The following is a 23,499-nucleotide window of genomic DNA, read 5'->3' as shown; positions in this document are numbered from 1 at the left end:
ATTTGAATTCTCTTCCACTTATTGCCCATGTAATGCTGGACAAGCTTCAGTTTCCCTACCTGTGCAATAGGAATAATAATACTACAAAATTAGTATCAGGGGGACAATGCTTGCAATTCATCCAGCAGCAGGCCTTAACTTATAGTTAATCCTCAGTAAATGTTAGCTATTACTATTTTATATGAAGAGTTAGCACATTCACCCTATATCCAGCATCTAGCACTATGTTTACTAAATAGCAGTTCAGTTTTTTATTCATTCATTTTCCTTCATTAAACAAATATTCATTGCATGTCTACTATGTGTCAGGCACCATGTTATGTACTTAATAATTATTGTTGAATGAATAAACCTTGACCAGTGAGCTGATTATAGGTATAGGAAAAAGTAAGTCATTCTATGTTCTTGAACAGAAAAGACATACCAATAATAGTTCTCAGAAATATTGTGATTATATTAGCAGCTTATAGTTCAAATGGCACCTCAAACTGAATCTTTAAAAAATATGTAAAATGGAAGTATGCTAACGATGATGGCGATGATGATGATGACAGCTAACATTTACTGAATATGCACTACCTGTTAATCACTGTACTAAGGGCTCTATATATGTTTTCTTTTTTTTTTCCACGTTATATTTTATTTTATTTTCTTATGTCTTTTCTTTTTATTGAAGTATAGTTGATTTACAATGTATTGCCAATCTCTGCTGTACAGCAAAGTGACTCAGTTTTACACATACATTCTTTATTTTATATTTGTTTCCATTATGGTTTATCCCAGGATATTGAATATAGTTCCTTGTGCTATACATTAGGACCTTATTGTTTATCCATTCTAAATGTAATAGTTTGCATCTACTAATCCCAAACTCCCAATCCATCCCTCTCTCTCCCACGTTCCCCCTTGGCAACCACAAGTCTTTTCTCTATGTCTATGAGTCTGTACCTGTTTTGTAGATAGGTTCATTTGTGCCATATTTTAGATTTCATATATAAGTGATATCATATGGTAGTTGTCTTTTTCTGACTTACTTCACTTTGTATGATGATCTCTAGTTGCATCCATGTTGCTGCAAATGGCATTATTTTGTTCTTTTTTATGGCTGAGTAGTATTGCATTGTATATATATGTATCACATCTTCTTTACCCATTCATCTGTTGATGGACATTTAGGTTGTTTCCATGTTTTGGCTATTGTGAACAGTGCTGTTATGAACATAAGGGTGCATATATCTTTTTGAATTATAGTTTTCTCTGGGTATATTCCCAAGAGTGGGATTGCTGGATTATATGGTAATTCTGCTTTTAGTTTTCTGAGGAACCTCCATACTGTTTTCCATAGTGACTGTACCAACTTACATTCCCACCAACTGTGTATGAGTGTTCCCTTTTCACCCTACCCTCTCCAGAATTTGTTATTTGTAGACTTTTTAAAAATGGCCATTCTGACTGGTGTGAGTTGGTACCTCATTGTAGTTTTGATTTGCATTTCTCTGATATTTGGTGATGTTGAGCATCATTTCATGTGCCTGCTGGCCATCTGTATGTCCTCTTTAGAGAAATGTCTATTAAGGTCTTCTGCCCATTTTTCGATTGGGTTGTTTGGTTTTCTGTTGTTGAGTTGTATGAGCTGTTTGTATATTTTGGAGATTAAGCCCTTGTCTGTTGCATCATTTGCAAATATTTTCTCCCATTCCATAGGGTGTCTTTTTGTGTTTTCTTTTGTTTGTTTGGTTGTTTTTTTCATGAATTTTATTTTTTTTATATACAGCAGGTTCTTATTAGTCATCAATTTTATACACATCAGTGTGTACATGTCAATCCCAATAGCCCAATTCATCACACCACCACCACCACCACCCACCTCTGCTTTCCCCCCTTGGTGTCCATATGTTTGTTCTCTACATCTGTGTCTCAATTTCTGCCCTGCAAACCGGTTCATCTATACCATTTTTCTAGGTTCCACATATATGCATTAATATACAATATTTGTTTTTCTCTCTCTGACTTACTTCACTCTGTATGACAGTCTCTAGATCCATCCACATCTCTACAAATGACCCAATTTCATTCCTTTTTATGGCTGAGTAACATTCCATTGTATATATGTACCACATCTTCTTTATCCATTCATCTGTCGATGGGCATTTAGGTTGCTTCCATGACCTGGCTATTGTAAATAGTGCTGCAATGAACATTGGGGTGCATGTGTCTTTTTGAATTATGGTTTTCTCTGGGTATAGGCCCAGTAGTGGGATTGCTGGGTCACATGGTAATTCTATTTTTAGTTTTTTAAGGAACTTCCATACTGTTCTCCATAGTGGCTGTATCAATTTACATTCCCACAAACAGTGCAAGAGGGTTCCCTTTTCTCCACACCCCCTCCAGCATTTGTTGTTTGTAGATTTTTCTGATGATGCCCATTCTAACTGGTGTGAGGTGATACCTCATTGTAGTTTTGATTTGCATTTCTCTAATAATTAGTGATGTCGAGCAGCTTTTCATGTGCTTCTTTGCCATCTGTATGTCTTCTTTGGAGAAAGGTCTCTTTAGGTCTTCTGCCCATTTTTGGACTTTTTTTTTTTTTTTTAATATTGAGCTGCATGAGCTGTTTATATATTTTGGAGATTAATCCTTTGTTCGTTGATTCATTTGCAAATATTTTCTCCCATTCTGAGAGTTGTCTTTTCGTCTTGTTTATGGTTTCCTTTGCTGTGCAAAAGCTTTGAAGTTTCATTAGGTCCCATTTGTTTATTTTTGTTTTTATTTCCATTATTCTAGGAGGTGGATCAAAAAATATCTTTCTGTGATTTATGTCAAAGTGTGTTCTTCCTATGTTTTCCTCTAAGAGTTTTATAGTGTCTGGTCTTACATTTAGATCTCTAATCTAATCTCAATTAATTCTCTCAAAAATATCCTTTTATTTAAATACACTTATTACTCGAAATTTTGCTTATTTATTTTGTAATGAGGACTTGAGGCTCAGAGACTATACAGTTGCCCAACATCACACAGCTAGTAAGCAAAAGAAAATCCCTGGAGATTAATTTGTATATTAATATTATGAACTTTTAATTAATTTGATAAACTGTAATTGAATACCTAGAATGTAGGATCAATAACACAGTCCTTGCTTCAAGAAGCTCATTTATTCATTCACTCACTCACTCACTCTTTCTTTCAAGTGTAAATTAAATGTCTACTATCTTCCAGGCACTTAAAGGCACTGAGGTTATAGCAATGAGTATTGAATTTGCCTTTCAAATAATATTCATTGTTTTTATTTTGTTTTATTTTGTTTTTAAAGAATATTCTGAAGAATTGTATATTTTCCTTGTGTAGTGACAATCATTTCCTTTTCTTTTACAATTCTTTCCTAGCTACCATATTAAATCTTATACATTTTTATCTTTATTCTGATTGTTCTGAATTTTCTAGACATAAAGACATAACATTTCAAAATACTGTTAACTTTTGTCACTTTTTAACAATATTATATCTTAAATTTTTCTTATTTCATTTGTTTTAGTGTCTCAATTAGAATTTTAAGATCACTATTATGTTACATGATGGCAAAGTAAGAAATCTTATCATTTTTGCTTCTTTAATGGAAATGTCTCAGAAGTTTCTCTATTAAATAATATGGTAATATTTGCTTCAAATTTGATAAAATAAATGAAACTAAGAGAGTTTCACTAAAAATTTATATTTCACTCAACTGTTTTTAAAATTAAATATAGACTTTTCAGTATTTGATAAGAAAATCAAATTTAAATGTATCTATTTCCATGCTACATTATGTTAAATAGATTTCCTAATGCTAATTTATTTTTTGATTCCGAGAAATACAAAAGACTAGAAGATATATGATAAAGTTGTTTACTTCTGCTCTTTTACCAGTTTCTTCTTGAGATCCCAATAGTGCTTGCTTTTTAAATTTAATATTAATGAATAAATGTTTACAAGTTTTATATTTCCATTATTGACTATACCTTTTATAAATATATAATCACTAGCTCCTTTCTTGCTTGGAGCCTTCACTCTTATTTCCTTTGCCTGCAGTGATGTTATTTCTCACCAACCTATCCCCCAATACTCACATACGTGTGCACAAATGATCAAGCACAACACACATAGACTAGTATATGTATATGGAATTTTTAATCTTTTAGCTATTAGCTTAAATATCACTTCTTCAGCCATGCCTCCACACAAATCCAATCTCCCAAAATTATAGGTTCACACACTGACTATTTCTCTCTTTGCCTTTATCTTAAGTGTAAATAACTTTGTGCAATTACTTTTTAAATACTTGGCTCCCTTCAATAAGCTTCGCAAGAGCAAGTACCAAGTTTGTGTTACTTAGTGTTGTGGCCTGTTATCTAAAAGAACACCTTGGGGCTTCCCTGGTGGCGCAGTGGTTGAGAGTCCGCCTGCCGATGCAGGGGACACGGGTGTGTGCCCCAATCCGGGAGGATCCCACATGCCGCGGAGTGGCTGGGCCCATGAGCCATGGCCACTGAGTCCTCGCGATCGGAGCCTGTTCTCCGCAGCGGGAGAGGCCACAACAGTGAGAGGCCCGCGTACCGCCAAAACAAAACAAAATAAAACAAAACACTTTGCACATAATGAGAACCCAGTGAAGGAATGTTCGTCCTTTTGTTTGTACTTTATCTAACATTACTATTAATCAACTCTGCGGTATTTTTGTTGTTGTTGGAACATATTTTGTCTATTCTTTCACATATAATCTGTTTGTATTTATATGTGTATGTGTAACTGGACATAAAAATTTCATATACATAGAAAAAATTTAATAATCTGATATTCTTTGAATTTAGTAATTTAGTGCATTTACATTTGTCATAGCTGATATGTCTGATCTTATTTTTCATTTTATGTGTGATTTCTGTTTTTAAGCTTTCATAGTGATTCTTTTTTTTCTGTTCCCTTTAATATAGCAAAATTTTATTTGTCTTAACTTTGTTATAATACAATATATTTGTATTCTATATAGTTATATCTATCTGGCTAGCTTTCTTATCTATCATCTATATTCTTTTAAAAACCTACTTATGTTTTTCAAGAGAAAACATAACTGCATTCTTATTAATAAAGAGTGGTGTGAGAACTTTTTAATCTCCTCTCTATTCAAAATGAGAAACTTAGTAGGTGTTTTAATCATTACTACTCATTTCCTTTTTGGACCATTATTAATATAATCTGGTTTAGAGCCCAAACTGTTTTTATTAAGTTGTTATGGTTTATAGTATTAGATATCTCCACTTTCAACATTTTTGACATTCTTCTCAAGTAATTTTTATGACTAACTAGCTTTAAAAATAAATATTTAACTCTTCACAGCAAAACTTCAACACTTATGTGATTCTTCTCTTGAACTTTGAGTCCATGTATGTGATAAATCTCAGAACTTTTCACATTTGAGGTATATTTTTGTCACATCCAGATATGAATATTAACTCTTCTGGTTTATATTTCTTTGGTTACAATTTTCTTGCAAACTGGAACATTGCTCATGTGAAGATTATGTCTCTTTCTTACGTTAGTTACCATAGGGAAAGTAAATGTTTACAGGACTTTTTCCAATTCCCAGGCCTAGGAGACATTCATTTGGGGTACCTCTGTTGGACTAAGGTGGCATCTTTTATATTGGCTGGCTAGTTCTGACTCTGAAATGATTGGGAGCAGAAAACTGACAATTCTTAATATCCAATGTTATCAAGGTTCATAATATTCTTATGTCCCATCAAAATCACTTTATCCTTAAGACTGTATAATTCAGATACAATGTACCTCCTCTAGGTCTACTTCTACCCTAGACATTTACAGAAGATGCTGTCTACGAATTATTGTAAACTCTTGGGGTAGAAAAATATCCTGATAATTTTGGACAGCAGTACCAACATAGTAACATTATGCCATGGGAAAGGGGCAGCATGTCTTCCTCTCTTATTCTCACTGAGAAGGACCACTTTACTTTATGAAATAAAATTTAGGTTTTCCTAAATCCAACACCATGTTGCTTATATTTCTTATAAATTTCTCTACACTTTGACATTAGGTTTTCAGGTTATTATGGCATTAGAGTTATAGCTGGCATTTGTGTTTTTCTACATAATAATGAGTTTTTTACTAGTAATGTGAGAAAGACTTTTCAAGAAATAGCTAGTAAACAGTTGTTTTCAACATTTGTGTCTGTTTATAAATGTTCAGTTTTCAAGTTATTGATCCAACTGCTATGAATACAAGCTTTTTTTTGCTGCCAGTGCCTGTCATAATACACTGGAATTCTCTTCTTTTTCGGTTTTAGTTACATTTTTGCAGGTGGTGAACACAAAGAAAGGCTGGGAAAAAAACAACCTGTAAAATTTGAAACTCCCTACTTGTTTCATTAGGTTTTGGATAGCCAAAGCTATTCATATCACATTCATGACTCTGGCACCTTTACAGGTCTCTAGATTAAATGGAGATTAACAACATTGAAATTAAACTCTGATACTTCGATGATCGATGTTGCTGAGCCTAAAACCTTGTTTCTTTGAGAGTAAGGATAAAAAAGATCACCTTGCTTGTAAATATTGAAAAGTTAACTCGTGAATGAAGCATCTATTTTAAATGTGAAATATGCCACCATGAAGAGTATATCTGGTCTATCTGGACTCCAGGAAAACCTTCATACTACCCATTAGGTGGTGGGTGGAAATGGTAAGTACAGCAGTCACTATAGCAACAGCAGTAGGAAGAGGTAATTTTGCTTTCATCTCGCTTAATAATAGAATGCCACTGGCTGGCATCAAAGTTACCAGCACTTCCCTCCTAAAAAAATTCCTGGCAAGGCAATGGCAACAGCTGCACAAATACCAGAAAACAAAGAGAAGTGTTCTCTCTCTTGATCTCCAGCCCCAAATGTTTAAACTGTGTAAAGCCATACATATTTTTAATGGATTATATGCTTTAGGAAAGTAAATTTAAAAATTCTTTATATATACATATGTTTATATACACCAACATATATATTGAGATGTATAAAACAATGTGATGTTGGCTAGCTTGATGTGAAGGAATGGCAAGAATGTTCCTAATTTCATTATCAATTATGAACCATAAAGAATTTGATGTACTTGTTCATGTCTCCCTGTGTCCTTACTACAACAATTTGCCTACAAAACTGTTGCACTAGCTTGTGGGAGATTCCCATTCCTTATTTATCATTGTAGTCTCTGTGCCTATGAACTTTTCTGCAGTATAGTATGTGCTTAATAAATGCTTGTTGAATAAAGGAATATATTAGTGTGATGTTATCAAAAAACAAGGAAAGTATTATTATTGATAATTTTTATTAAGATTCACTGAGGAGAAGTATCAAATTTCACCATCTTTCTTGATGTAGTCCAAATTGTCCAGCTTTCATTTGCACATTCACTTAAGCTTTAGTTTGCAATATTAACAGTAATTTTATAGTAATGCCAAATAAGTGTGATTGCTGTTTCATAAGGGTGCCTTGATATGTAGTTAGGGCAGAAAGTGGCACTTTCGTATTTCTTGCTCAGATTGGAGATGCCACCATGAAAAAATGGGATTTAAAGGTCTTCTGATGTTCAAGAGTTCACCTGTTAAAATGCAAATCCCAGTGAAGTGGCCCAATCTTCAATAGCTCCAGTAACTTTTGCCAAGACTGGGAGCTGAAAAGACTTCATTCTTCCTCCGAATACAGCACTTAATGCTCATACCATGTATTTAGTACTTGTATTGCTTTTGTAAATAAAGTATATTTACAAAAGCAATACAAGTTTGAGATATATAGAAAACAGTTTGATATATATAGAAAAGTTGAGACGCTATTAAAGAAAATTCCTGTATATTCCACACCCAATTTCCTCTACTGTTAATATCTTACATAGGTATGGTGTGCTTCTTACCATTAATAAACCAATATTTACATATTATTATTAAAAAGGCCATAATTTTTTTCAGATTTCCTTAGTTTTTACCTAATGTACTTCTTCTGTTCCAAGATTCCATCTAGGACACCATGTTTCATAGCTGTCACATCTCTGTATATTCCTTTTGACTGTGAGATTTTCTCAAATTTTTCCTTGTTTTTGATGACCCTGAGTTTTGAGGGGCACTGGTCGGGTATTTTTAGAAAGTCCCTCAACTGAGATTTGCCTGTCATTTTTCTCATTATTGGACTGGAGTTATGGATTCTGAGGAGGAAGACAGCAGAGCTAAAGTGTCATTTTGCACACTGCATATTAATTATACATATTGCCATGATTTATCGCTGCTGATGTTGACTTTAATCTCCTGACTGAGGTGGTGTTTGCCAGGCTTCTCCTCTGCGAAGAGGAGCTTCCCTTTCCATACTGTATTCTTTGGAAGTAAGTCACTAAGGACAGCCCACAATTAGGCAGTGAGTAGTTATGCTCCACCTCTGTGAGGGTGGATATCATCATAAAATACTTGGAATTCTGCATGGGAGATGTGTCTTTTCTCTACCATTTATTAATTTATGAAATGAATGAATATATATTTATTCATAAATTATGAATATGTATTATATATAATATGGATGTATATTTATTTTATACTTTATAACCCAGTACTATATTATTTTGTTGCTCAACATATTCTAATTTTTGCAATTATAGCTCTTTCAGTTGAATTCTGTACCTTGCTGAGAAACTCCATTACTGTGGATTTTTTCTTTTATTTTTAACCACTTTCTTGCACTTACATTGCCTTTTTATTTCTGTATTCAATTTTTCATGTGAAATATATTGTACACTGAGATAAGAATGAGACTATATTTTTCTGATTCCCTGCACATAATAGGTGAGCATTAATTATTTGTTCAATTATGATGATCTATGCTAAGTGAAAGGTTGTTTATGAAAAAACTTAAATGTGACCATTTAATTGTGGTCTTTAATTGTAGTCATTGTATTTGGCAATGGAAAAGAGTTATAAAGGTGAAGATCAATGAATTAGTATATAGAATGTGACTTGAAAAAATATATATTTTTATTTATTTATTTATTTTTTTGCGTTATGCAGGCCTCTCACTGCTGTGGCCTCTCCCGTTGCGGAGCACAGGCTCCGGACACGCAGGCCCAGCGGCCATGGCTCACGGGCCCAGCCACTCTGCGGCATGTGGGATCTTCCCGGACCAGGTCACGAACCCGCGTCCCCTGCATCGGCAGGCGCACTCTCAACCACTGCACCACCAGGGAAGCCAAAAAAAAATATTTTTAAATGAGGTATTTTGTTATTGTTATTGCTTCAAAAGACCAACCTCAGTATTATGTTGGAAGTATAAAATGTCTAGTGAAATTTGCCAATATATCAAACATTGTTTTGAGCTTGATGGACTTCTTTTATGGTAGAAAGGAAAATCAAACATGTTTCCAAGTTCAGAGTTTCAAATTTTGTGTCAATATTTTACTGCTTGCTGTATATTTTTTCTTATGGTTTTTCGAATATCTATCTCTATCTTTGGGAAAAGAATCAGATTACGATGGGAACCCATGCTGACATCATCCAAGCTTTCTTCTTTTAGAGAATATAATGTATGCAGGTTATATCAATGCCCATAGGCTTATATTCAGATGACATTTCAAATAATATCCACTTATTCTCTCAAGTTGCTACATAAGAAAAGATTTTGCTGGACAAAACGCTTTATTTTTTTCTGTTTTATATTTTTGTAAAATTCTACATAAATCCGTTAAAAATACTGACTGAAGATGATGATAATAACAAGGATGACTATAATGATATCTAAATATATTCAATGCTTGTTTTTGCCAGTGACAGTGTTAAGCTTTTTACATGAATTATCCTCTCAACAATCCCAAAATGTAAGCACCTTCCCCAATTAAATAAATGATCCAGTGGAAACGTAGAGACATTAAAAATCTTGCTTTGGGTCACACAGCTAAATGTGTGATGCAGGCAGAATTCAAACCCAGGCCCCTCTGATTTCAGATCACACATACTCACACCATAACTCCTCATCTCTGCACATTTAGAGATAATGCCCTTTTAGGTATTTTTTCCTTTATCTCTGTTCTCTCCGCAGGTTTTCTTTCCTACGTGGTGTCTGTTGCTGAAAGCTCACAACTACGAATGAATCAAAGCCTAACAAATGTGATTCAGCTTCAGGGTCTTTGAACTTAGAAATAAAAATAAGCCTATTCTAGCTCTCTTTCCTGGTGCCCCAGATGTTTCCTTCACTGTGCCCAGCCATGTTGTCACCAGTGCCACGGGCTGATTAGGCAGCCTGCTGTTGTCAGTTGACTGTCAATCATTTTTAACATCTGAGTCTCTGGGCTCTTTTGAGGCATCTAAGTTAACATATTGTTACAGAAATATCAAAATTTCAATCTTGTCAAGTAGTGTTAGTTGAAAAGAGAAATGAAAACTTTGCAGCTGCGCATTCCTTCCCCTTAGCAATTGAGGAAAAGAGAAGAGTAAGCATCTCTCTTTTATCATACGATAAATTAATGCATGAAATGATGATAATGATACCTGACATCTACTAAGTATGATTATGTGCCAGGCACTGTGCTTGATGCTTTATATGCATTATTTCCTTTAGTCTTAAGGACAGCCCTGTGAGGTAGGAGCTATTGTGAACCGCATTTTAAAGAGGAGAAAACAGAGAATGAGGGGAAGAAGGCGGAAGAGTAAGACGCGGAGATCACCTTCTTCTCCACAGATACACCAGAAATACATCTACACGTGGAACAACTCCTACAGAACACCTACTGAACACTGGCAGAAGACCTCAGACCTCCCAAAAGGCAAGAAACTCCCCACGTACCTGGGAGAGGGATTAAGAGTGCTGCTTAAAGGAGCTCCAGAGATGGGCGCAAGCCGCGGCTAGGAGTGCGGACCCCAGAGACGTGCATGAGACGCTAAGGATGCTGCTGCCGCCACCAAGAAGCCTGTGTAAGAGCACAGGTCACTATCCACACCCCCTTACCGGGGAGCCTGTGCAGCCCGCCACTGTCAGGGTCCCGGGATCCAAGGACAACTTCCCCGGGAGAACGCACGGCACGCCTCAGGCTGGTGCAACGTCACGCTGGCCACTGCCGCTGCAGGCCCGCCCGCACTCCGTGCCCCTCCCTCCCCCCCGGCCTGAGTGAGCCAGAGCCCCCGAAGCACCTGCTCCTTTAACCCCGTCCTGTCTGAGCGAAGAAAAGACGCCCTCCGGCGACCTACACGCAGAGGCGGGGCCAAGTCCAAAGCTGAGCCCCTGGGAGCTGTAAGAACAAAGAAGAGAAAGAGAAATCTCTCCCACCAGCCTCAGAAGCAGTGGATTAAAGCTCCACAATCAACTTGATGTACCCTGCATCTATGGAATGCATGAATAGACAACGAATCACCCCAAATTGAGGAGGTGGACTTTGAGAGCAAGATTTATGATTTTATCCCCTTTTCCTCTTTTTGTGAGTTTGTATGTGTATGCTTCTGTGTGACATTTTGTCTGTATAGCTTTGCTTCCACCATTTGTCCTAGGGCTCTATCCGTCCGTTTTATTTTATATATTTATTTAAAAAAATTTTTTTTCTTAATAATTATTTTTTATTTTAAGAACTTTATTATATTTTACCTTCTTTTCTTTTACTTTATATTCTTTCTTTCTTTCCTTTCTCTTTCTTTCCCTCCTTCCTTCCTCCCTCCCTCCCTCCTTTCTTTCTTTCCTTCTTTCTTTCTTTCTTTCTTTCTACTTCTACTAATTCTTTCTTTCTACTTTTTCTCCCTTTTATTCTGAGCCGTGTGGATGAAAGGCTCTTGGTGCTGCAGCCAGGAGTCAGTGCTGTGCCTCTGAGGTGGGAGAGCCAACTTCAGGACACTGGTCCACAAGAGACTTCCCAGCTCCACATAATATCAAATGGTGAAAATCTCCCAGAGATCTCCAACTCAACACCAACACCCAGCTTCACTCAACGACCAGCAAGCTACAGTGCAGGACACCCTATGCCAAACAACTAGTAAGACAGGAACACAACCCACCTATTAGCAGAGAGGCTGCCTAAAATCATAATAAGGCCACAGACACCCCAAAACACACCACCAGACGTGGACCTGCCCATCAGAAAGAAAAGATCCAGCCTCATCCACCAGAACACAGGCACTAGTCCCCTCCACCAGGAAGCCTACACAACCCACTGAACCAACCTTAGGCACGGGAGACAGACACCAAAAACAATGGAAACTAAGAACCTGCAGTCTGCAAAAGGAAGACCCAAAACACAGTAAGATAAGCAAAATGAGAAGACAGAAAAACAAACAGCAGATGAAGAAGCAAGATAAAAATGCACCAGACCTAACAAATGAAGAGGAAATGGGCAGCCTACCTGAAAAAGAATTCAGAATAATGATAGTAAACATGATCCAAAATGTTGGAAATAGAATAGACAAAATGCAAGAAACATTTAACAAGGACGTAGAAGAACTAAAGATGAAAAAAATAATGATGAACAGCACAATAAATGAAATTAAAAGTACTCTAGATGGGATCAATAGCAGAATAACTGAGGCAGAAGAACGGATAAGTGACCTGGAAGACAAAATAGTGGAATTAACTACTGCAGAGTAGAATAAAGAAAAAAGAATGAAAAGAACTGAGGACAGTCTCAGAGACTTCTGGGACAACACTAAATGCACCAACATTCAAATTATAGGGGTTCCAGAAGAAGAAGAGAAAAACAAAGGGACTGAGAAAATATTTGAAGCGATTATAGTTGAAAACTTCCCTAATATGGGAAAGGAAATAGTTAATCAAGTCCAGGAAGCACAGAGAGTCCCATACAGGATAAATCCAAGGAGAAATACTCCAAGACACATATTAATCAAATTGTCAAAAATTAAATACAAAGAAAACATATTAAAAGCAGCAAGGGAAAAACAAAAAGTAACACACAAGGGAATCCCCATAAGGTTAACAGCTGATGTTTCAGCAGAAAATCTGCAAGCCAGAAGGGACTGGCAGGACATACTTAAAGTGATGAAGGAGAAAAACCTGCAACCAAGATTACTCTACTCAGCAAGGATCTCATTCAGATTTGATGGAGAAATTAAAACCTTTACAAACAAGCAAAAGCTGAGAGAGTTCAGCACCACCAAACCAGCTTTACAACAAATGCTAAAGGAGCTTATCTAGGCAGGAAACGCAAGAGAAGGAAAAGACCTACAATAAAGTACCCAAAACAATTAAGAAAATGGGAATAGAAACATACATATCGATAATTACCTAAATGTAAATGGACTAAATGCTCCCGCCAAAAGACACAGATTGGCTGAATGGATACAAAAACAAGACCCATATATATGCTGTCTACAAGAGACCCACTTCAGACCTAGAGACACATACAGACTGAAAGTGAGGGGATGGAAAAAGATATTCCATGCAAATGGAAATCAAAAGAAAGCTGGAGTAGCAATTCTCATATCAGACAAAATAGACTTTAAAATAAAGACTATTAGAAGAGACAAAGAAGGACACTACATAATGATCAAGGGATCGATCCAAGAAGAAGTTATAACAATTGTAAATATTTATGCACCCAACATAGGAGCACCTCAATACATAAGGCAAATACTAACAGCATTAAAAGGGGAAATCAACAGTAACACAAACATAGTAGGGGACTTTAACACCCCACTTTCACCTATGGACAGATCATCCAAAATGAAAATAAATAAGGAAACACAAGCTTTAAATGATACATTAAACAAGATGGACTTAATTGATATTTATAGGACATTCCATTCAAAAACAACAGAATACACATTTTTCTCATGTGCTCATGGAACATTCTGCAGGATAGATCATATCATGGGTCACAAATCAAGCCTTGGTAAATTTAATAAAATTGAAATTGTATCAAGTATCTTTTCCGACAACAATGCTATGAGATTAGATATCAATTACAGGAAAAGATCTGTAAAAAATACAAACACATGGAGGCTAAACAATACACTACTTAAAAACGAAGTGATCACTGAAGATATCAAAGAGGAAATAAAAAAAATACCTCGAAACAAATGACAATGGAGACACGATGACCCAAAACCTATGGGATACAGCAAAAGCAATTCTAAGAGGGAAGTTTATAGCAATAGAAGCCCACCTTAAGAAACAAGAAACATCTCGAGTAAACAACCTAACCTTATACCTAATGCAATTAGAGAAAGAAGAACAAAAAAACCCAAAGTTAGCAGAAGGAAAGAAATCATAAAAATCAGATCAGAAAGAAATGAAAAAGAAATGAAGGAAATGATAACAAAGATCAATAAAACTAAAAGCTGGTTCTTTAAGAAGATAAACAAAATTGATAAACAATTAGCCAGACTCATCAAGGAAAAAAAGGGAGAAGACTCAAATCAATAGAATTAGAAATGAAAAAGGAGAAGTAACAACTGGCACTGCAGAAATACAACAGATCGTGAGAGATTACTACAAGCAACTCTATGCCAATAAAATGGACAACCTGGAAGAAATGGACAAATTCTTAGAAATGCACAACCTGCCAAGACTGAATCAGGAAGAAATAGGAAACATGAACAGACCATTCACAAGTGCTGAAATTGAAACTGTGATTAAAAATTTTCCAACAAACAAAAGCTCAGGACCAGATGGCTTCACAGGCGAATTCTATCAAACATTTAGAGAAGAGCTAACACCTATCCTTCTCAAACTCTTCCAAAATATAGCAGAGGGAGGAACACTCCCAAAATCATTCTACGAGGCCACCATCACCTTGATACCAAAACCAGACTAGGATGTCACAAAGAAAGAAAACTACAGGCCAATATCACTGATGAACATAGATGTAAAAATCCTCAACAAAATACTAGCAAACAGAATCCAACAGCACATTAAAAGGATCATACACCATGATCAAGTGGGGTTTATTCCAGGAATGCAAGGATTCTTCAATATATGCAAATCAATCAACATGATACACCATATTAACAAATTGAAGGAGAAAAACCATATGATCACGTCAATAGATGCAGAGAAAGCTTTAGACAAAATTCAACACCAATTTATGATAAAAACCCTGCAGAAAGTAGGCATAGAGGGAACTTTCCTCAACATAATAAAGGCCATATATGACAAACCCACAGGCAACATCATCCTCAATGGTGAAAAACTGAAAGCATTTCCACTAAGATCAGGAACAAGACAAGGTTGCCCACTCTCACCACTCTTATCCAACATAGTTTTGGAAGTTTTAGCCACAGCAATCAGAGAAAAAAAGGAAATAAAAGGAATCCAAATCGTAAAAGAAGAAGTAAAGCTGTCACTGTTTGCAGATGACGTGATACTATACATAGAGAATCCTAAAGATGCTACCAGAAAACTACTAGAGCTAATCAATGAATTTGGTAAAGTTGCAGGATACAAAATTAACACACAGAAATATCTGGCATTCCTATACACTAACAATGAAAAATCTGAAAGTGAAATCAAGACAACACTCCCATTTACCATTGCAACAAAAAGAATAAAATATCTAGGAATAAACCTACCTAAGGAGACAAAAGACCTGTATGCAGAAAATTATAAGACACTGATGAAAGAAATTAAAGATGATACAAATAGATGGAGAGATATACCATGTTCTTGGATTGGAAGAATCAACATTGTGAAAATGACTCTACTACCCAAAGCAATCTACAGATTCAATGCAATGCCTATCAAAGTACCACTGGCATTTTTCACAGAACTAGAACAAAAAATTTCACAGTTTGTGTGGAAACACAAAAGAACCCGAATAGACAAAGCAATCTTGAGAATGAAAAATGGAGCTGGAGGAATCAGGCTCCCTGACTTCAGACTATACTACAAAGCTACAGTAATCAAGACAGTATGGTACTGGCACAAAAACAGAAAGATAGATCAATCGAACAGGATAGAAAGCCCAGAGATAAACCCACGCACATATGGTCACCTTATCTTTGATAAAGGAGGCAGGAATGTACAGTGGATAAAGGACAGCCTCTTCAATAAGTGGTTCTGGGAAAACTGGACAGGTACATGTAAAAGTATGAGATTAGAACACTCCCTAACACCATACACAAAAATAAGCTCAAAATGGATTAAAGACCTAAATGTAAGGCCAGACACTATCAAACTCTTAGAGGAAAGCATAGGCAGAACACTCTACGACATAAATCACAGCAAGATCCTTTTTGACCCACCTCCTAGAGAAAAATGGAAATAAAAACAAAAATAAACAAATGGGACCTAATGAAACTTCAAAGCTTTTGCACAGCAAAGGAAACCATAAACAAGACCAAAAGACGACCCTCAGAATGGGAGAAAATATTTGCAAATGAAGCAACTGACAAAGGATTAATCTCCAAAATTTATAAGCAGCTCATGCAGCTCAATAACAAAAAAACAAACAACCCAATCCAGAAATGAGCAGAAGACCTAAATAGACATTTCTCCAGAGAAGATATGCAGACTTCCAACAAACACATGAAAGAATGCTCAACATCATTAAACATTAGAGAAATGCAAATCAAAACTACAATGAGACATCATCTCACACCAGTCAGAATGGCCATCATCAAAAAATCTAGAAGCAATAAATGCTGGAGAGGGTGTGGAGAAAAGGGAAGACTCTTGCACTGCTGGTGGGAATGTGAATTGGTACACCCACTACGGAGAACTGTATGGAGGTTCCTTAAAAATCTACAAATAGAGCTACCATATGACCCATCAGTACCACTACTGGGCATATACCCTGAGAAAACCATAATTCAGAAAGAGTCATGTACCAAAATGTTCATTGCAGCTCTATTTACAATAGCCCGGAGATGGAAACAACCTAAGTGCCCATCATCGGATGAATGGATAAAGAAGATGTGGCACATATATACAATGGAATATTACTCAGCCATAAAAAGAAACAAAATTGAGCTATTTGTAATGAGGTGGGTAGACCTAGAGTCTGTCATACAGAGTGAAGTAAGTCAGAAAGAAAAAGACAAATACCGTATGCTAACACATATATATGGAATTTAAGAAGAAAAAAAAAATGTCATGAAGAACCCAGGGGTAAGACAGGAATAAAGACACAGACCTACTGGAGAACGGACTTGAGGATATGGGGAGGGGGAAGGGTAAACTGTGACTAAGCGAGAGAGAGGCATGGACATATATACACTACCAAATATAAGGTAGATAGCTAGTGGGAAGCAGCCTCGTAGCACAGGGAGATCAGCTCGGTGCTTTGTGACAGCCTGGAGGGGTGGAATAGGGAGGGTGAGAGGGAGGGAGATGCAAGAGGGAAGAGATATGGGAACATATGTATATGTACAACTGATTCACTTTGTTATAAAGCAGAAACTAACACACCATTGTAAAGCAATTATACTCCAATAAAGATGTAAAAAAAAATAAAGAGGAAAAAACAAACTTAAGAAAATAAATGATATTTCTTAGGATGCTCAGCTGGTAAATTACAGAGCTGGAATTCCCCTCAAATTTATTTGATTCTTTTCCATTCTCTTAATCATTATATAACACTCACTTAATCATTATGTATCACTCACTTAATCATTATGTATCGTTATCACTGCCGGAACAACCGTTTTAAAGCATTTATAAATCTCAATTCACATTTTGAGAATTTCCTCCTCTGCCAGTCTTCAAAAGTCATTGTCTCTGGTCCCATTATCATAGACTACAGCATTGGTCAAAACCATGGTGAGAACCTCAAGAGCTATGTTATCAACTGCCCTGGTAAAAACAGGATGGATTTGAGAATGTGGAGATGAATGTCTAATTCATATGAATGTCAAAAGAAATAAAAAATTTGATGTTTTAATCACACATTAATTTGTTATATTTGGTATAATCAAAATTATATATAAATACATTATATATATAACATAACTATGAGTTTAAAAATATCAAATGAACACCCATATACCAACCACTAATTTAAAGAAGCAGAACTTTAGATTGTGATTGGGCTCTTCTATTCCTTTCCCTTCCTATGCCTTTGTTCCATTAATGCCCCCATCATAATACGTATTTAAATTTTTGTGCTTATCATTCCTTCCTTTAACAATCTTCCTCACATATACTTATCATGAGATATATTATTTAATTTTGAATTTTATAGAAATGATTTAAAGTCAGCTCCCCTATAAATTCTTTGTGCTCTGTTTTTCATGTTCCTCTTTTCCCAGGAACCATTCCAAAGTTTTGCCTTTTTCCAGAACATCATATTTTTGCATTCATACAATATGTAGCCTTTTAAGATTGGTTTCTTTCACTTTGTAATATGCATTTAAGGTTCCTCCGTGTTGTCTTATGGCTTTAGAGTTCATTACTTTTTAGTGGTGAATGAAATTCCATTTTCTGGATGTACCACAGTTTATTCATCCATTTACTTACTGAAGGACATCTTGGTTGCTTTCAAGATTTGGCAATTATAAACAAAGGTGTTATAAGCGTCTGTGTGCAGGTTTTTATGTAGACTTGAGTTTTCAACTCTATTGGGTAACCACTAAGAAGAACAATTGATGAATCATTTGGTAAGAATATGTTTAGCTTTGTAAGAAACTGCCAAACTGTCTTTCAAAGAGGCTCTAATATTTTGCATTCCTATTAGCAATGTATGAGAGTTCTTTGCCGTTGCATATCCATCCCAGTAATTGGTATCGTCGGTATTCCAGATTTTGTCCTTTCTACTAAGTTTGTAGTGGTATCTTATTGCTTTATATGTCCTTTTTTTCATTAATAAGATCATATATTTTACTTTATCTCTTCTTTTGTTCATTAATCCTGCTAGGGGCTTATATATTTTATAATTCAAATAATTATATGTTACCATTGTTATTTTGTACGGTAATGTACATTTAACTGATTATCAGTTTACCAACATCTTGCTCACCATTTATTCCTGCATCTTAGATCTTCCTTTTGAGTATATTTTCTTTTTTCCTGAAATATACTGTTAATCCTTCCTTTAGTGTAAAACTACTGGTGGTAAATTCTCTCAGTTTTTGTTAAGTTACAAAGTTTTTTTTTTTTTTTTTTCTAATCTCCTATTCTTGGTGGGTAATTTTTCTGAGCACACAATTCTAGGTTGACAGCTATTTTTATGTTTAGTACTTTGAGGATTTTATTTTCCGGCTTCTTTTGTTGCTGTTGAAGAATTTAGTTGTCATTCTTCCGTTAGTGATTTGCCTTTCCTTTCTGTTCTTAAGATCTTTGTAATACATGCTCTGTAGTTTCACTGCATTGTGTCCAGGTATGGAGTTCTCTCTTATTCATGCTGTTCTGTATATATCCCACCTTTGGTATTCTGGTGTCTGTGAAATCATAATTTTCATGAATTTTGGAAAATTCTCAGCTACTGTATTTTCAAATATTTGTTCTTTCATTACCATTTCTATTCTCTTCTATACTTCAGTAATGGCAATTCTATACTTTAATCAATTCACCGAATATATTTCATTTAAAAAAGTCATATTTAATTCTTTTTAAAATCTCTTTGGTCAATCTGGATAGTGTACGGATTCTCATTTATTTTTTATTATATTATCATTTTCTTTAAAAATGTAAATTCATAGTTATTTTATATTCTGTATCTGAAGTAATCTGTATTATTTTAAGTTTTAAGGGTAAAAATCTGATATTTTTCCTATTTGGCCTTTTACTTGTAACATTTTCCTCTGTGGTTGGTGATGTTTGATTGTTAGTTCATGTTAAATTTTGGGACTCTGAAGGACTATATTCAGGATGGTTTCCTCCAGAGAGATTTCCATTTGCTTCTGTTCTGAACCAAGAGGTAATCCGGCTTTGGGGTCATTCAATCCGGCTTCCAAGTTATTTTAGTGTTAAAACAACTTGGAAGAGGGGTTAAAATGTAGCAGGACCATTTGAATTTCAGATATTACCTGATACCAACCTTTGCCAACAATTCAAACAATATAAGTAATATCCTGCCAAGAATTAGCATTTCCTTCTGGAAAAGCATGAGTATGTCAGACACAGTTTCCTATTAATATCATCTCTTTTCTTCTTCAAAAAGACATCTATGATTTCTTATTAACAGACTGTGAGTCTGAAAAATGTGTGGAAACATTGTTCTTAAAGGAAACTGATTCATTTTGGGGGTTCCCCAGTCTTACGTTCAATGGCACAGTTGGAAAATATTGACTTTTCTCATTCTTCAGCCACCCGTGCTTCAAAAACACAGAAATTCCAGGTTCATTTATAATAAATAACTTAGAAAGACCAGGTATATCCTAACTGATTAGACACCTTTTTGTTTTTGTTTTTGACAGGTACTCTCCATCATCTTTCTGTTAGTAAACACCATAAGCATGTTTACAAGGAAGCTACGTCCAGGTAGGTCATTACTTTTAACATCCCTTTATACAGGAATGAGTAAGTTACAGGCTGTTCTTTCTCAAAGTTTTTTTTTTTTTCTTCCCAGATTTCTTCAGGAGGTCTGGCTGTTGGGCCGTAGTTATGAACATATTATAGTTTTGAATGTATTACTGACTGCGGCATTTGCCTTCAAGCCAAATCTCTGTTATTAGTTGCTTAATGCTCACAGCCTAGCTCTTGTTTTTAGCAGTCTTTCTTCCTCCTTTTTTTCATAGGGGGGTGCGTGGCTTAGAGGGAATGCATTCTTAGAGATTTATCCCACTTTATGCAAGTCCAGCATTAATTATATTTTAGGAAGAGTACTTTATCTTTTAATGTGAGAGTTTCTTGGGAGTGTCTGGAGCACTTATTGACGAAAACTCTTATCTAAACTATAAACTATGATGATTAAGCGTGTGATCTATGTATGAAGTCACTTTACAGTTAAAATTATCTTCAGCACTGGACATTGTTAACATTATGTTCAGGGACTTCACAGTACCTAAATCATCTTTGCTAAAATAAGCGAAGCCATTTCTGATGACTTTGTGTCAGGTTGTATGCCCATCTACAATTTCAGTGCTAAACTGTACCATCTAAGCCTATACGTCAGGGTTCTGTTGTCCCCATTCAGGCTCAGCAGAATGATGACAAACTCAGTGCTGTGTTTGATCACCAGTAATAACTGGGACTGTGATCTCTGTGATGAACAAGATGAGATAGAAGGAACTTAAGTGGGAAGCTATAGAACGTTATGAGACAATGCTGTGCATCTCTCAGATAGGAGTCTGTGAAATAAACTGCAAACTCTGCAATACATGGCTGGAGGGGGATCTGCCTTTGCTACAAATCACAGTAATGACCGAAAACCTAGCACCAGCAGCTTCTGTAACACTAAAAAGTCACTGCCTCAGGGCAGATTTAGTTTATACCCAGCACTTACCAAGCAAGTTTCTCCTTTATTTTCTTTTAAAAATAATGACATAGTATGCCCTACCCAAGGAGTCAAGATTTTTTTTAGCATCACTTAAATCCTTTTTGACACAATGTACACTATTGATTGGAGAACAGTGATGCTGTAATTCATAATAATGGATTTCAATGAATTTTAAAAAAGCATAACTAATATAGAATCAAAGTGACTTTCCCTGGGAAATGCACCATGAGCTTTCCCATGAAAAAACGTAAATAGCGGTTATATAAATCATTTCCTAAGGACCTAAAAACATTCTCCTTTCTGGCTCTAATTTTTAAAAGTTTGGGGCAGGAATTTTGTTTTGAGTAATCATTGTAATTCAACAGTTGAAATTATAAAAAAAAATGGTTTCATTTATTGTGTTTCCTATTTTGCAGTGTCTGGAGCCTGAAGATCAAATCCATGTCTTCCAGCATCTTTTGTTTCTAGACAGCTTTTTGTGCAAAGGGCTCTCACTAGTCACACCTACAATTCCAAGAACTTGGCCATATTCCTGCTGCTGCACAGTCTGTCACAATGTCTGATAAGTCACAGATGTGTGCTAAATAATTACTGCCGGTTGTAATCAAAACTAGCTTGCAACTCTTAAACTCAATTAATACCTTCATAGATGGCCTTAATTTCTCACTGAATAGCTTATAATGAAGCATGACAATTTTTAGGTGTACTTTACAAATTTTGTTTCAAAGAGTGAGACTTTTTCAACATTAAGAAAAATTCATAAAGTTTCCTTCCGCTCTCTCACAAATAGATGGTTGAAATAATTTGTTTCTATCTCTGAAATAACGTTTTCCATACTTAAACAGAGAGGACAATTCTATTATTACTAATATTGTATAATAATGTCCTTGGAATTCTTGACTGAGAAGGCGATTTAAGCAAGTGATTACATGTCACACCAGAGAACATTTGGCAAAAGTCAAAATCAATTCATAATATTATACAAGATGCTGCAGTCTAATTTTTTATAAGCCTCAATTTCAAGTATTTTTGTAAAGTTGAGCAAACAGCTCAAATATTATTCTCTTGAGACATGCTTCTGGCATGAAGTAAGGATGTCATCAACTCTGAAAAAACTTTGAAGCTTATTTTAATTGATGTTATATCACTTATGGTGCCAGTCTTTTGGGGCCTTGTTGTTTCTGTTTTATTGGTCATGAGTGAAAAGAATACGAATGCAGTAAAAGAGAGTGATTCTTCTTAGTGTTTACATTGAATTTTCTCATTCCATGAGTATTATTGCAGAAAAAAATGTTACCTGAGTACATTTCCATGATTTTTTTAAACTTATTCTTAGAGGAAAAGAGAGCCAATAGAGCAATGACAATATCAATGCTTTATCTCATCTATTTATATTTTGAGTTAATAGTTTTTCATGATTGACAATATATTCAATTACTTCATTGATCTTATTTGAGAAATTAATAGACACATGCAATGCATATGTGGGGAAATGTAATATATAACCAAGTATAATGAACCTGAATTTAAGAACAGTGCAAAGAAGAAGGGGAAAACTGGCTGGCCAGTAAGGAACGTACATTATATTAAGATAAGTTCTCACGTATGCAATTAGTTTTGTTTTTTTTGTTTTTTTTGTTTTTTTTGTGGTACGCGGGCCTCTCACTGTTATGGCCTCTTCCGTTGCAGAGCAACAGGCTCTGGACGCGCAGGCTCAGTGGCCATGGCTCACGGGTGCAGCCGCTCCGCGGCACGTGTGATCTTCCCGGACAGGGTCACGAACCCGTGTCCCCTGCATCGGCAGGCGGACTCTCAACCACTGCGCCACCAGGGAAGCCCTACTTTTGGTTTTTACTTTTTATCCTTAAGACGGTCAGGAAGTTAAGCAAATAAATATTGCATCCGCTGAAAGTGTAGTTACCAGTGGTTGCTGCCATCATCTGCAGCTCTGTGGGGTCAATAAGAGCATAAACTTCTGCTAAATGCACTGAGCATCAAATCCCAGCTCCCACACTTACTAGATCTTGAGCTGGTTTCTTAAACTCTCTCATCTATGTAATTCACTGTAATATATAATTTTTACCAGCTCACGTAAAGTTGTCATGAGCATTACATGGAATGAAGT

This window comes from Delphinapterus leucas, chromosome 7 (genome assembly GCF_059928025.1).
Source record: "Delphinapterus leucas isolate spDelLeu-1000000601 "Yukka" chromosome 7, BTC_Dleu_Yukka2, whole genome shotgun sequence".
NCBI lineage: Eukaryota > Metazoa > Chordata > Mammalia > Artiodactyla > Monodontidae > Delphinapterus > Delphinapterus leucas.
The sequence above is the reverse complement of the archived record's forward strand: the minus strand, read 5'-3'. Positions refer to the sequence as shown.